Source organism: Pinus tabuliformis, chromosome 2_2 (genome assembly GCF_031772625.1).
Source record: "Pinus tabuliformis cultivar Carrire ecotype Pingquan chromosome 2_2, CPIR1, whole genome shotgun sequence".
NCBI lineage: Eukaryota > Viridiplantae > Streptophyta > Pinopsida > Pinales > Pinaceae > Pinus > Pinus tabuliformis.
This window is the reverse complement of record NC_142300.1, coordinates 633,131,818-633,147,193: the sequence shown is the minus strand read 5'-3', so window position 1 is coordinate 633,147,193 and position 15,376 is coordinate 633,131,818.

Below are 15,376 nucleotides of genomic sequence, written 5' to 3'. Positions count from 1 at the left end.
GAGGATGTTGAAGCGTTCCCTGTGGAGTCGATGAAACCATCTAAGGCGGGGAGATCTGAGGCGCATTTCTTCGAGGAACGATAGGAGTATATTTAGGAGGGCTGTTCTCACGTTTATTGAGAGGGCAATCCTTATAGAGATGCCCTACCTGGTGACACCGGTTGCACCGAAATGGAACACCCTCATAATCCAGAATCTGAATGCGCTTGTGCCTTCCCCATTGCAGAGTGATGTCCTCCTCTAATCCTTCCCTGGTGTCAAGATGTACCAGGATGCGCGCCATGGTTCTTCTCCGAGTATCTACATAAGAGCGATCGTGATCCAAGTATGTCCCCAGAGCGTTTCCAATTTTGATGAAGGCCTCCTCATTCCAATATTGCCGGGGGAGTCCAGGTAACCTTACCCACAGAGGTCCAGCAGCGATCTGCTCCCTTTCAGGATCAAATAAGGGGGTCCATCGCTTCAAGAGTACGGGAGCTGTCTCAATGTGCCAATAGTTCTCAAGTACAATGTTCGTATGATCTTCCTTAGCGAATTGAAGGGTGAACCATCCCCGGGGGAGTACCTCAACCTCAGGGAGCTGAGGGAGCAGGGAGCCCCAGATTTCCTTAACCCATCAAAGCAAGCGGTCCGCCGAGAATGTGCGACCTCGCACGTGACCCACCAAAACGGTGCAAGCGAGCGCCATAGTTTCCTCGAAACTTGTCGAATTCCCGAAAGAGACTGTGGTTTCCTTCCTGATAGCCCTAACGCATCTTGCCTTCTGCTTCTTTGTTCTTGGGGCGGATGGATGATCTGAAAGAGGATTTGAATTGCCCGCCGAGGAAGGCCCTGGAGCACATGAATTTACCACGGGAGTACTGAAACATCCTGAGGGCTTGGGCCCTTTTGACGCGGATGGGGTAGCCGGGTTCGACTGCGGGGGCACATGAACCCTAGGTTCCGAGAGCGAGGAAGGTAAAACAATCGGTGTGGGAGGGATATCTTCGAGAGTCAGAGCCTCAGGGTATGAAGATGCGAGTAAGAAAGCGGTCCCGGGAGATAACGGCGGAGCCTCGAGACCCTGTTCCGGCGAGGCAATAGATGTCAGATTAACCCTAGTCAGAAGGTCATTTGCAGGTTTAGATGCGAAAACCGAAGATGTGAAAATAGGTTCGGTGAACACCGACTGTCCAGATAGCGGATCCTCGGAATAATCCACGAGGTCCGTTACCGGAAAGTCCTCCATGCCGTCCGAGTTCAAACTGCTCCCGTCGCCGTCGCGCTGTCACCTGTTCCAAAAAACCCTAACGCCCGACAGAATCTACCGTTCCCTGTGGTCCTGCGACCGTGCTGAGATGTCTTCAACCGAAACCGTCGCGGTCTTCTGCGGAGTGCGGTTTCAGAGCCATTTTCGCCTGAGCCAAACCTCTCGATCTATAACTATTGCTCTATGGCATTGTTTCTTTATAATTAAAATTAACCAAGTAATATTAGTGTATATAGAAAATATTTAAACGGTACAAACATTTAAAAATATAATATAGGAAAAAAAAGACAACAATAAAGACAACTTAGGTGAGAGTGAGAAACAAAGACAACAAATAAATGATGAAGCTTGTGCAATTTATCAATATGTTTATGAATATGTTGAAAAAATATAGGAAAATTGTTAGTTTTCTTGACATGTAGAAAGAGAGACACTTTGTGAGATATATACTCAAAACTAGCAAAAACAACCTATTCTTATTTCACCTTCATCATTATGTCATATTCTTTCTTGATTTCACTTGGAGACCACAAGTTTGGTGTGGATGGAAACTTTCCTCGACCCAATTAATTGGAGACCATGGTTTAATTTATAAGGGGTTCAAAGTTGAGGTAATATGGGTTAAGATGTTATTGACGTTCAAGCGTTAGGGGTACTTAGGAGTTGGTAGTCTAGATGAAGCAATCAACTTAGGTGAGAGAGAGAGAAAAAAAACAAATCAATTATGAAGCTTGTGTAATTTATCAATATTTTTATGGAATATGTTGAAATTTTTTAGGAAAAATGTTAATTTTTTTACATGTAGAATGAAAGACACTTTGTGAGATATATAGTTAGAAAACTAGAAAAAATAACCTATTCTTATTTCGCCTTCGTCATTATGTCATATTCTTCCTTGATTTCACTTGGTGGCCATGTAGTATTTTAAGTTGAAGGAAAACTTCCCTCTAATCCAAAGTTATTAACCCACCCCTAACTTCTAAACATTTAACTGGATGTAACCCTTTAAACCTAACCCCTAACCCCTTGGACCCTATCATCCCCCTAATCCTTAACACATTAACCCCATCCTCCCTAATTAATCCCTTAAACCCATAACCCATAAGCCCTTAACACTTAACACCTAAACCATTCAACCCTAAACCCTTAAGCAATAACCTCATACATCCCTCTAAGCCCCTAAACTATTAACCCCTTACCCTCCACCTAAAATCTTAATCCCTAATGCTAAACCCCTTAAACCATAAACCCCTAACCCCTATTCCCTAAAATCCCATTAACCTCTAAATCCTTTAGGCCCTGAACCAACTAAACCTAACTTAAACCCTAACCTATTAACCCCTAACCCCTTAACTTATTAACCACTAACCCTAAATTATAATTTGAAGTTGAATTTTTTATAATTTGAATATTTTAAGGTTTTTAAAGGCATACTTTTATGACACATTTTAGGTCATTTTTTGGTTGATATTGTTTCAAATTTAGTATTTATTAATAAAAAATTATAAATTTTAATCCTTAATGCTAATCCCCTTAAACCATAAACCCATAACCCCTTAACCTATTAACCACTAGCCTTAACGTATAATTTGAAGTTGATTTTTTTATAATTTGATTATTTTATGATTTTTATAGACATAATTTTATGACACATTTTAGGTAATTGTTTGGTTGATATTGTTTCAAATTTAATATTTCTTAATAAAAAGTTATAAATTTTAATAATACAAACAAATTTTAAAATTTTAATGGGTGGGTGTGTGTGTGTGTGTGAGAGAGAGAGAGAGAACTTTGAAAATAAAGATTAAAAAAAGATTATTTTTATTAAAAATGATATTTTATTATTATTTAAGAAAATGTTTTCTATTATGTTTTTTTTATTAAAAAAATTATAAATTATAATTCTACATATCCAATTAAAAATATTTAAAGCTTAAGTTTTTATACAAACACACCATTAACCCACCCCTAGGTGAACTCTAAACCATTAACCCCTAACCCTTTAATTCTTAACCCCTTAAATCTTATTCCCCTAATCCTTAAGACCTTAACCCCATTCCTCCTAATTAAGACCTAAAATCCCTAGCCCTTAAGCCTTATCCCTAAACCCTTAACCATTAACCCCTTACCCCCTAAATTATTAACCCTTAAGTTTGCCTAACCCATTAATCCCTAACCCTAAACCCATACTTTACAAAACAAAACTGCAATATAAAGACATATAATGAATAAATTACCAAGGGATGATATTCATGCCCACCTTCAAGGTGTCCAAATTCTCTACAATGTTGTTTAGTTGTTTTTATTAAAAGTCTCCTCCTCTTGTAGCCCTTGCATTTGGTACAAGGGAAATAACATTTTCCATCACCCATTTTTCCTTACCAAACTTTCAATATTGATTATCTTCAAAAATCAACCATAGTTTAAAAATTTGTAATGCAATTAATAAATTATTTCTGAACAAAAAATAGCCCATAGATATATATATATATATATATATATATATAGATATATATATATATATATATATATATATATATATATATATATATATATATATATATATATTTATATCTATATATATATATATATATATATAGATATAGATATTCATTGGATTTCCAATGTCCACAAATTATGGAGAGACATTGTATAATAATTAAAAAAATTACTGTGTCCAACATTGGAATTCCAATAGAGTTATGGCTAACCTGGTCAAATGTCAAAATCCAACAAAAGTGGCATACATGTTAGGTATCTGACGTAATTAGAATGTGTATGATATATGATGAGTCCATTGGATATCTGACGCAAAGCATAAATGCATTGGATCTCTGATGTTGTTTGAGAACTAAAACAAACATACAAAAAATCCAAATAAAATTTGACAATACGATTGATTTGTTCAGAACTATTAGAGTAAAGCGTCGATTTTTTCGCCCATATGTAGTAATGGCATGAAGAAGGAAGTTGTTGATTACATTTACAAGTTCTTGGATTGCCAACAAGTTAAAGTGGAATGCAGGAACCTAATGAGATTATTACAACCAATCCCAGTTCCTGAGTGGAACTAAGAAGTCATATTTGTGGACGTCATCAAATGATTGCCAAGAATTTACAAGCAACATGATGCCATTATGGTGGTCATGGACAAGTTTAGTAAGGAAACTCACCTTGTAGTTGTCAATTTCACCCACAAAGCCATTGACATAGCTCATATTTTTGTGAAATAAGTATTTAGATTGCATGGCATACCAAAGAATATCATTTTAGATTAGGATGCCAAGTTCACTTCGAATTTGTGGAAGGCATTTTTTGTTGGTTTTGCAACCCGACTAGCTTTTAGTACAACATATCTCCCTCTGAATGATGGATAAATTGAAAGATTGAACACAATTTTAGAGGACATACTAAGGATGTATGTCTTGCATCAACTAAAGAGGTGTGAAGAGTTTCGGCCTTTAGTTGAATATGAAAACAACAATGGGTAACAGGATTCACTGAAGATGAGCCCTTTTGAAGCTTTATATGGAAGAACATGTAATGCTCCCATTATTTGGGATGATCCAGTGAAAAGGGTGGTTCTTGGAAGTGATATAATAAAGGAAATGGAGCAAGCAATGCTCAATATCAAGTAGAAATTGAAGGTAACCCAACATAGACCAAAGATTTATGCATATCAACAGAGAATGCACAAGTAATTCCAAGTGGGAGAGTATGTATAGCTCCACATCAAACCAAGGAAGAGTGAAATGAGAGTGGGGTCTTGTGCTAAGTTGGCACCCAAATTTTGTGGACCATTTCAGATTTTGGAAAGAGTGGAGCCAATGGCTTATAGATTTTCCCTACCACCCACAGTGAAAACACTTAATGTTTTCCACAACTCTTTTATTAAGAAGTATGTATGTGACACTAATAATGTTTTGGATTGGTTTGTGATACAATTGGAACTTGAGGAAGAATTATAACTAGAACCATTGGGCATCCTAGACCAGAGGCAAATCAAACTATAGAATCAAGTAATAAGGAATATCAAGGTGCAATGGAAGCACTTTGAACCATATGAAGCCACTTGGAAAATGTCAGATCAAGTGGGGTACTTTTCCCATTTTTGTTTACTATATAAATGAATGTAAGAGATGTAAATATAAACTTAGTATTTGTAATTTTGTTTCATGTTTATAAAACACCAAGAAAAATGTTCCCTTAAGTGGGTGGGGTATGTAACATCCCTTTTTGTTGCCCCTCATAATTGTGAATATCTCTATGTGAATTTTTGGAACATCTATAAATTTATGTGAAAGGGAATTGATGGCTTGCTAAAGAGAGGGACGTTGATCCAATGCTCTTTGGGGGGTAGGGAGAGCGGGTGAGGGGGGGGGGGGGGGGGGAGTTCTTAGGTTTTTTTTGTGAGTAGGCTATACCCACCTCACTTATTTCCATTAATGATCATCATAATCATGGTGCTTCCTATGTGGACAAGTAATGAAGTTTTAGAGTGGGAAGCAAGGGTAGAGGACAATTTCCATCCCTGTCCCCTCCTCATGGATTGATATAGGGAGTGACTATATCAGGACGAAAAAGGTGAGGTTTCAATGGGGGGATGCAAAGAACTAAAGATAAAAAATGATAAACACAAGAACATGCAGATCTCAAGAAAGACATAAACAAAAACACATAGAAGACAATAACCAGAGACACAAAATACTTTGCTAGGAGTAGTTGGAAAGACTAAGCTGGGCTAGATTGTCCTTGAGCTTACGCTTAGATATTGGGGTGTCATCCCCAATATTATTGTGTGGATGCCATTTGACTTTGAGTTTAATATTGAATGGTGAGTGGGAGACTCAGTGGATCACAAATAATTGTGGTGCTTGTTGTATAGTTGATGAGCCATATGGACAAGGAAATTTGAACCATTGTGGTGCTTGTTGTATAGTTGATGAGCCACATGGACAAGGAAAATTGAGCCACTGTGGTGCTTGTTGTATAACTAATAAATCACTTGGACAAGGAAATTGAGTCGCTGTAGTGATTTTTATGAAAATATGGTTATGAAACCACCTAGATAGTGGATTACATACCCCTATGATGCTTGCTATGAAAGCAAAACTCTTAAACCACTAGAACATTGGATTCAATATCCTAGAACTGAGTAATAAACCCATCTAGACCTTGCATGAATCCAAGTGATTGAACTCAGAGAGTAAGTGGGTCAATGTGGTTCTTGTTTTATATTATTAAACTACTTGGACATGGAAATATGAGTTGTTTTGGTGCTTTCTATAGTGTTGTTAAACCACTTGAACTATGGATTGCATACAACTGTAGTGCTTGCTACAAAAAGGCAATTGTTAAACCACATGGATGAGGATTCCATCTCCTGATTGTTTAACCAAGACTTGGTGTGAAATTCCCATGTGCAAGAGTCCCCACATAATTTGGATCTTTCTCAGGGGTGGTCAACTGTAAGAGAGGTTGTAGTGTATCTAGCCTATGGTAGGGTGGAGAGTTGAAATCCCTCCTTCAGCTTCCAACCATTTCAATTTATTCAAGTAACTGTAATGACTTATGCGTATTTGGGTTATGATAGTATTTTCTATGTTAATGATTAATGTGTGGTTATATATTCCCATGAAACAATGCTTGAAATCATTGTCATATTTGGGGTTCACAAGCTATCTTATGTATATATGTTGATAATGAATGGCTAAACTGTGGGGTTATTTCCACCTTCATGATTTGAATGTTATATTATATGTTCATGACTGATTGTTTGAAGTTCAAAAAGGATTAACCAACTATCTTGTAGGTTCTCATTATAGAAAATGTTGGAATTGGGCAGTTCTCTGCCTTGCTCATATTGTGTTGGTAGGTATATACATTGCGAAAGTCATTGTAAACTTGAATTTTTGCAAGTTTCCTTGATGTTGTTTGGTGATCTGAAAATGGAATGTACTTGTTTAAGGGTGCAAGGTATCCATTTCCCATAATTTCAAATGTGAGCTATACACTCCAAGTGACCTCTGAAAATGTGAAAACTTATTATTTCTTATACAGAGATAGACTGTAGGGGAATTCACCGGAAATGTCACCTCTAAAGAGAGGATGAGTTCCAAAGGCTACCTGGCCCTCTAAAGGCTCTGCCTAAAGAAATAATGAAGTAAACACTTAGAAGTCATTGACATACACATACTTGAAGTTTGATGTCTTGCGGAATAAAACAAGTAACTTTCTGTAGTTGTATAGGTGATTATGTGTGTATGCAAGTTATGCATATTTGATGTTTAACACTTTATATCAGTTTTGTTTAGCATACCATATTCATCAAATAAATACATCAAAATGATGAAGTAGTTCACCCCTCCTGGGCTACTGTTGGACCAAGCCTCTCAAACTAGGCTAGTCCTCTTGTATTAAAAATGCTACAAAGGCTAATACAAGAATATGAGTGTCTCGAAAGACAGATCTGGGTGTAAATAAAAAATCAGAAGATAGGAATTAGCTAAACATGCTCTTTCCCAAGCACTAAACATTGAAATTGTACCTTATACAATACTTTCCCCAATTGGCCCCAGTGGCCCTTTAAACTTGCATGGAGAATTTCGAGGTGAATATGACATCAATTGGTTCTGAAACCTCTGCCATTAGATTCAAAAGGTCTAAAATAGCATACATAGGCTTTTTAATCACCAAAGATGGATGAACACAGCCCCCAAACATCTCAAGCACTGAAATGGCCCTAGTGGCCCTGAAAGCTTCCCTGCAACTAAATAGTGAGAAGAGTGCCTCAACAGGAAAAACAAGTTGTAGAAATGGATTCATAATTCTGAAAACCTTCAGGATTGACCTTCGTTCCACATTCATTGGTTGCACAATTCCCAATGTAGCTCCCAAACTGATTTGGCCTTAGTGGCTCCTGGAACTTCCATGAAGAAAAAACACCTGCAAACGACCTCAAATGGTTGTGAAACCTATGCCAATGGCTTCAGAAGGTCGAAGAGACCCAAAATCAAAAAACAATTCGTCCAAAAAGGACATTCCTAGCCAAAGTTATGGCCATTTACTCCCCATTGCCAGTTTGTCCTAGAAAGACTCTAGCTAACTTTAGTTGGGGCCAGTTAGGGCCGCCAAATATGGTGGGCCCACCCAAATTTGGCACTCTCCACCATTTTCTCTGCCAGTCATAACTGCGCCTTAACTGTTATGTTACCCGCGCATGTGAACGGGAGTGATTGTCAGCGGTTTTACCTCGGGTTTCATGCCAGAACTTTGGTTAATCGTTCGTTTGGTTTAATGCAAACCCCTCCAAACTATGAAATGTGACCACGTATAAATTGCTACCAACATCCGCCGACAGTTATGGGTTACGCGCCTGGTTTTTGGGCGACGGTCACATAATATGGGGGCTGGCCCTTAGAGGCTGGTCCCCTTGGTGCCCCGCCCAAACAGACTTTAACGTTCAAATAAATTTTCTCAGGCCAACATAACACATCCCACCTATGTAGCTTAGTGATAAGACTTAGGCCTGTTCTGCGAGAGGTTTTGTGTTCAATTCCACTCTCCGCCCAAAATTTTAACAATGCGCCAACATAATGCTGATGTCACCCTGGGCCATGTGGCAGCATCCGGGCTTGCCACGTGGCTGCCTGCCATTGGTTGCCCCAAAAGGAATATTTTTAAGAATATTCTTTTTCTTTATAATTTTTTTGAAAAATATTCAAAAATTAAGGGTTATTGGGTGATTTTGTTTTTGGCATAACTTCCTCATACAGAGACCGTTTTTCGAACCGTTCATGGCACCGAAATTAGGAAGACGAGCTCTATCTAGTCGCATAGGTTCAAACCATTTCTGAGCACTTTCATTTTTGACCATTTTACGACACTTGGTCTTCAGCTCCTGATCACACCTCCCAAATGAGAAGGCTTTTGGTCCCCAAAAGCTTACTAAATCTCTGAAATGAATTGTACAGCATTTGAGAGAACATAAACATCCTCTTCCATTCATCCAAATGAACATATTGATGTCAAAATGTTCTGCCTTATCAACTATCGTCATGACGAATGTTGCTGCATAAGCCAAGTACTTGTCGAATCCCAACCAAGCTTGCTCGCCAAACACTCGCCAAACAAACTGAAAATTTACAGAAACTAGCAATGAAACTTGCTGATATTCAAGCCCTCTTTGCTTGCATGCTTTTCCAGCTCATAGAATTGTGCACTGCTTTGCACCAAATTCTTTCCCTGCACCAAATGACACCAAAGGTACTTGTGCAACAAGACAATCATCAATAACAAGTTGTCTTGAAATATACTGAACAATGGACTCAACCATCAACATAGCAAGTGTGTACACAACTGACACAAGTCGACAAAACATGTGGACCACAATCAAAACAAATCGATAATCAAAGTGCGACACAATCGACACAAGTCGATAAACAATGTGTGACAGAATCGACAATGTAAAAGTGTGCTCACAAGCGACACTAGTCGACCAACAACAAGATACATTTACAAAAACCTATGCATGTATCATATACAATGAACTATATACAGTTCGACAAATACACCTACAACATCTATGTACAGGTGTAACTTCAACTCTTCTTTTCTAAGACCAACAGGTACATCAACCCAAAAAAACAACATGTGGGTGACAAGAGCTGAAATGAAAAACATTGCTGCAAAACTAGTGAGTATCATACTCATCTTTTACCTTCATGGCGAAATTTTTGCAACAACATAAAAAACATGCATACATCCAAAGTTTGTATGTACAAAAGGAGTATGTCTTACTGTGTCAAGAAGTCCAACCACTTCTTACCAAGCCATTTCAATGGCGATTTTTGCTGCTGCAATTCTTCCTCATGTGAAACTTCCCTTTCCACATCAATAATGGAATCTGTGGTTCCACCTTTGCCAATCTTCTTGTCATCCTGCTGCATGTGTGTGGGACGACAAGTTGGATGTAAAGTCCAACAATGAGAGACAACATGTCCCTTCTTTTGGCAAAAAGTACAAATCTTATGCACCTTCTTGGAAAGTAGTCTTTGCTTCATCTATTCCCTGTATGCTTTCTTCCTCATCCAGCATCTCGAAACATGATGATTAAATTGACCACAATATGTACAAGGAAACTTTCTTCCATTAAAGCATGTAAAATTATCATGCCTTGCAGAAACACAATCAAATTGATCATGAGAATATTTATACCTCTTGTGTTGCTTTGCATGTTCATCCTTTTTGCCTCCATGAGGAGATGAACTAGTAGAGGCTTCAACTTTCAATTGCAGACTAACATCATCGTTCTTGTCTTGAAAACTGTCTAACATTGCATGCTTGCCATAAGCTGCATGTCTACCATCTTCTTGCTGCAAAAAAGGATTAAAGCAATGGCAATCATCTTTGAAACAAATTTGACATATTTGTCTCATGGAACTTGGGACAAAATTTCTCTTTGTATTAGCCTCACATGCCTTCATGGCTTTTGAGTCTTTGCCATTAGATTGCACATAACCCAGTCCAACATTCTTGGGTCGTTCCTCAACAGGAATGGGTTCAATCATGCCTTGTCCATGCTTTCCTAATCCTTTGCCTTCATAACCCATCTTAATCATGAGCTTGGATCCTATTCCCCTGGTATGCTTTTCGAAAGATCCTACACATCTTTCTGAAGAGGAAACTGAAGACAAATTAGAATGGATTACCTCTTTCTCACGCATGTTCTTGGTCAAAGCCTCTTGGGCTTGATGAAGCTACAACTCCATATCATGCAATCTTTGAAGAATTTCTTCCTTCTCCTGCTTCATGGCCAACAATTTCTCATGAAGCACTGTGCTTTCTCTTCTATCCTCAAACAGGATCTGCACCATATCCTTCAAGATAAGGAATTCACGCTTCATATCCTCATCAAAGAACCTTGTGAAGGAGGAAACTTCACTTGATGAAGTTGTCATTATAATGTCAATGAACAAATTAACTTCAACAATCTGCTTAAAGCTTTTCAAAACAAGTGACAAAGCTTTCTACCCAAATGTCTTTACAGACATCACATTCAAGTAGCCAACAACAAATCAACTCAAGAAAAATTATTAGAGTGATTTTAAGGTCCTTTTGGGGTAAGGAAAATACCTTCTATTCCTTTCTGTCTTCTCCAAGACTTAGCTAATCAATAGCTATCCCCAAACTTTAGCAAACTCAAACAACATGTAGTTTGAAAAATAGTAAAGCAGTCAACCTTCAACATTGCTTTAAGACACCTTTCAAGCCATACAATCAAGCTACTGTGATGTCAATCAAGCAAACCAAGTGCTCTGATACCAACCTGATTTGAAAATGAAATGTACTTGTTTAAGGGTGCAAGGTATCCATTTCCCATAATTTCAAATGTGAGCTATACACTCCAAGTGACCTTTGAAAATGTGAAAACTTCTTATTTCTTATACAGAGATAGATTGTAGGGGCATTCACTGGACATGTCACCTCTAAAGAGAGGATGAGTTCCAGAGGCTACCTTTCCCTCCACAGGCTCTGCCTAAAGAAATAACGAAGTAAACACTAGTCATTGACATACACATACTTGAAGTTTGATGTCTTGCGAAATAAAACAAATGACTTTCTACAGCTATATAGATGATTATGTGTGTATGCAAGTTATGTATATTTGATGTTTAACACTTTATATCAGTTTTGTTTAGCATACCATCTTCAACAAATAAAGACATCAAAATGATGAAGCAGTTCACCCCTCCTGGGCAACATCTGCTGGACCAAGCCTCTCAAACTAGGCTTGTCCTCTTGTATTAAAAATGCTACAAAGGCTAATACAAGAATATGAGTGTCTCGAAAGACAGATCTGATTGTAAATAAAAAATCAGAAGATAGGAATTAGCTAAACATGCTCTTTCTCAAGCACTAAACAGTGAAATTGTACCTTATACATTACTTTCCCCAATTGGCCCCAGTGGCCCTTTAAACTTGCATGGAGAATTTAGAGGTGAAGATGACCTCAATTGGTTCTTAAACCTTTGCCATTAGGCTCAGAAGGTCTAAAATAGTAGACATAGGCTTTTGAATCACCAAATATGGATGAACACAGCCCCCAAACAGCTCAAGCACTGAAATGTCCCTAGTGGCCCTGAAAGCTTCCCTGAAGCTAAACAGTGAGAAGAATGCCTCAACAAGAAAAACGAGCTGTAGAAATGGATTCAGAATGCTAAAAACCTTCAGGATTGACCTTTGTTCCACATTCACTGGCTGCACAATTCCCAATGCAGCTCCCAAACTGATTTGGCCCTAGTAGCTCCTAGAAATTCCACGAAGCAAAAACACTTGCAAACGACCTCAGATGGATGTGAAACCTGTGCCAATGGCTTCAGAAGGTCGAAGAGACAAAAAATAAAATAAAATAAAATAAAATAAAATTAAAAAAAAAAAAAAAAAAAAAAAAAATTAGTCCAAACAGGACTTTCCTAGCCAAAGTTATGGCCATTTACTCCCCACTGCCAGTTTGTCCAAGAAAGACTCCAGCTAACTTTAGTTGGGGCCAGTTAGGGCCGCCAAATATGGCGGGCCCGCCCAAATTTGGCGCTCTCCGCCATTTTCTCTGCCAGTCATAACTATGCCTTAACTGCTGTGTTACCCACGCATGTGAACGGGAGTGATTGTCAGCAGTTTTACCTCGGGATTCACGCCAGAAATTTGGTTAACTGTTCGTTTGGTTTAATGCAAATCCCACCGAACTATGAAATGCGACCACATATAAACCGCTACCAACATCCGCCGACAGTTATGGGTTATGCCCCTGGTTTTTGGGCGACGGTCATATAATATGGGGGCTGGCCCTTAGAGGCTGGTCCCCTTCGTGCCCCGCCCAAACAAACTTTAACGTTCAAATAAATTTTCTTAGGTGAACATAACATGTCCCACCTATGTAGCGCAGTGGTAAGACTTAGGCCTGTTCAACGGGAGGTTTTGTGTTCAATTCCACTCTTCGCCCAAAATTTTAACAATGCGCCAACACAATGTTGATGTCACCCTGGGCCACGTGGTAGCCTCGGGCTTGCTACATGGCTGCCTGCCATTGGTTGCCCCATAAAGAATATTCTTTTTTTGATTTTTTGAAAAATATTAAAAAATTAAGGGTTATTAGGCGATTTTGTTTTTGGCAAAACTTCCTCATACGAAGACCGTTTTTCAAACCGTTCACGGCACCAGGATTAGGAAGACGAGCTCTATCCAGTCGTTCAAGTTCAAACCAGTTCTGAGCACTTTCATTTTTTACCATTTTACGACACTTGGTCCTGAGCTCCTGATCAATTATTTACTTAGAATTCACCATGTTAATGAATGCATGTTAAACTTCTTAAGAGCTAGTTATAGACTTGCATGAGTGGGTTGTAGGGTTGTAGACTGAAATGATTTGTTGGAGGTCAAGGATTAGCCTCAGTCACACACTTCTCATGAAATTTTGCATTCGGTAGTGCCCCTTACCTTAAGGAATTCCTTAAATTCCCATTACTTTCCTTCCTCATTAGTGTGCCTACATAATTTAGTGGTCCAGGGTTTGGTAGAACCAATACATATGCAAGGGCTCAGATGTGATCTGGGCTAGATTACACTCAAGTGGGAGTTAGATCTAGAATCCAACCATTCAAAGTGTCAAGGGGTGTCAATAAAGTGAAAGGATCAGATAGGTGTTGGACATATATAATATTGAGTATCAAAATATGTGGAGGGAGGAAGGTTTAGTGGACCCTACTTTATGTTGGTGTGGCAATTCCTTGAGGGCCAACATGAGGATGCCATGTGATACATTGTGGGCCCTATTCCATATTAACCTTAAACTCATGTGTGGATCTAGAGATTTGGGGATATAGTGGTAAGAGAGATGAGATCATTTTCTTGGGTTCACTTGATATATATTGTTTCTCTTCAAAATTGTTATTCAACTACACATTAACAATGAATCTTGTTAACAAATTTCCAAATCCATTATAATTTACACTCATACTCATGACTAATTATTTTGATATTTTGTAGTGTCAAAAACAAAGGAAAAAATAACAAAGGAGATGGTATTATGATGATTGTAATATCAAAACACAAAGACAAATATTGACTTTGATGCCAAATCCCATAATCTATAAGGATTAATAATGTTCATAACAATTAAATTCAAGTGGGTAAGACAATATGTCCAAGCTTCACAAAGAATTTTTTATCGACACTTAAAATTGTGTGTGCCAATATGAAATTATGATTTTTTGAGAATGAGTTAATGAATTTAATATTGTGAAAGGGTACACCATATCAAGCAATAAATGATAATTAGGTACCAAGAAAAAAAAATTAATAAATCATAAATTTGACTTAACATTCACAAGCAACTTCTTATAATATGAAAAATATAAAGTTATTAAACAATTAAAAATTGGAAACCTTAACGTTGATAAGTTATTAAAGAGATAATTTTTGTTTTTTAATATTTATTGTTTTCATAAAAATAAATAATGGAAAAAATATACCTTCTCAAAGGATGTGTAATAAATTACCCTTATAACATAAATGTGACCCTTTGAAATATTGAGAATTGATCTTTGGGTTCATATGTGGTGTACATTATATACATGTTAATATAAGTATTTGATTTGTAAATGGTCATGGATATTCCCCTATACAATTTGTCACAATGGATTCGATAAAATATATATAAAATTTGAAATCTATATTATGAGGGTTAATATTTCTAGATTTATTGAATTATCGTTATTTCTTATAAATACAATATACGAAATAAGGAAAATAGAGAATAATAAAAAATGAACAGACACAAATCACAATGGCACAAGATATGCACTCGGAAACCCTTAGAGGAGAAAACCTAGTTGGAAGGTGAGACTACTTTGCTCTATCTATTTCTGAATGGAAATGTATGTGAATACGTAGGAGTGAGATATGTGGCATGTGGGTTGTTACAGAACGTAAACCCTATTTGCTTTCTCTTTATTTATTCACTCGTAGCTAGTCTATTGATATATGGAATGTGACGCATTTAAATAGAATGGAGCCCCTTTTCCTCGTAATGGCTTAATTATACAATAGCATAATATCCTACCAGTGGTT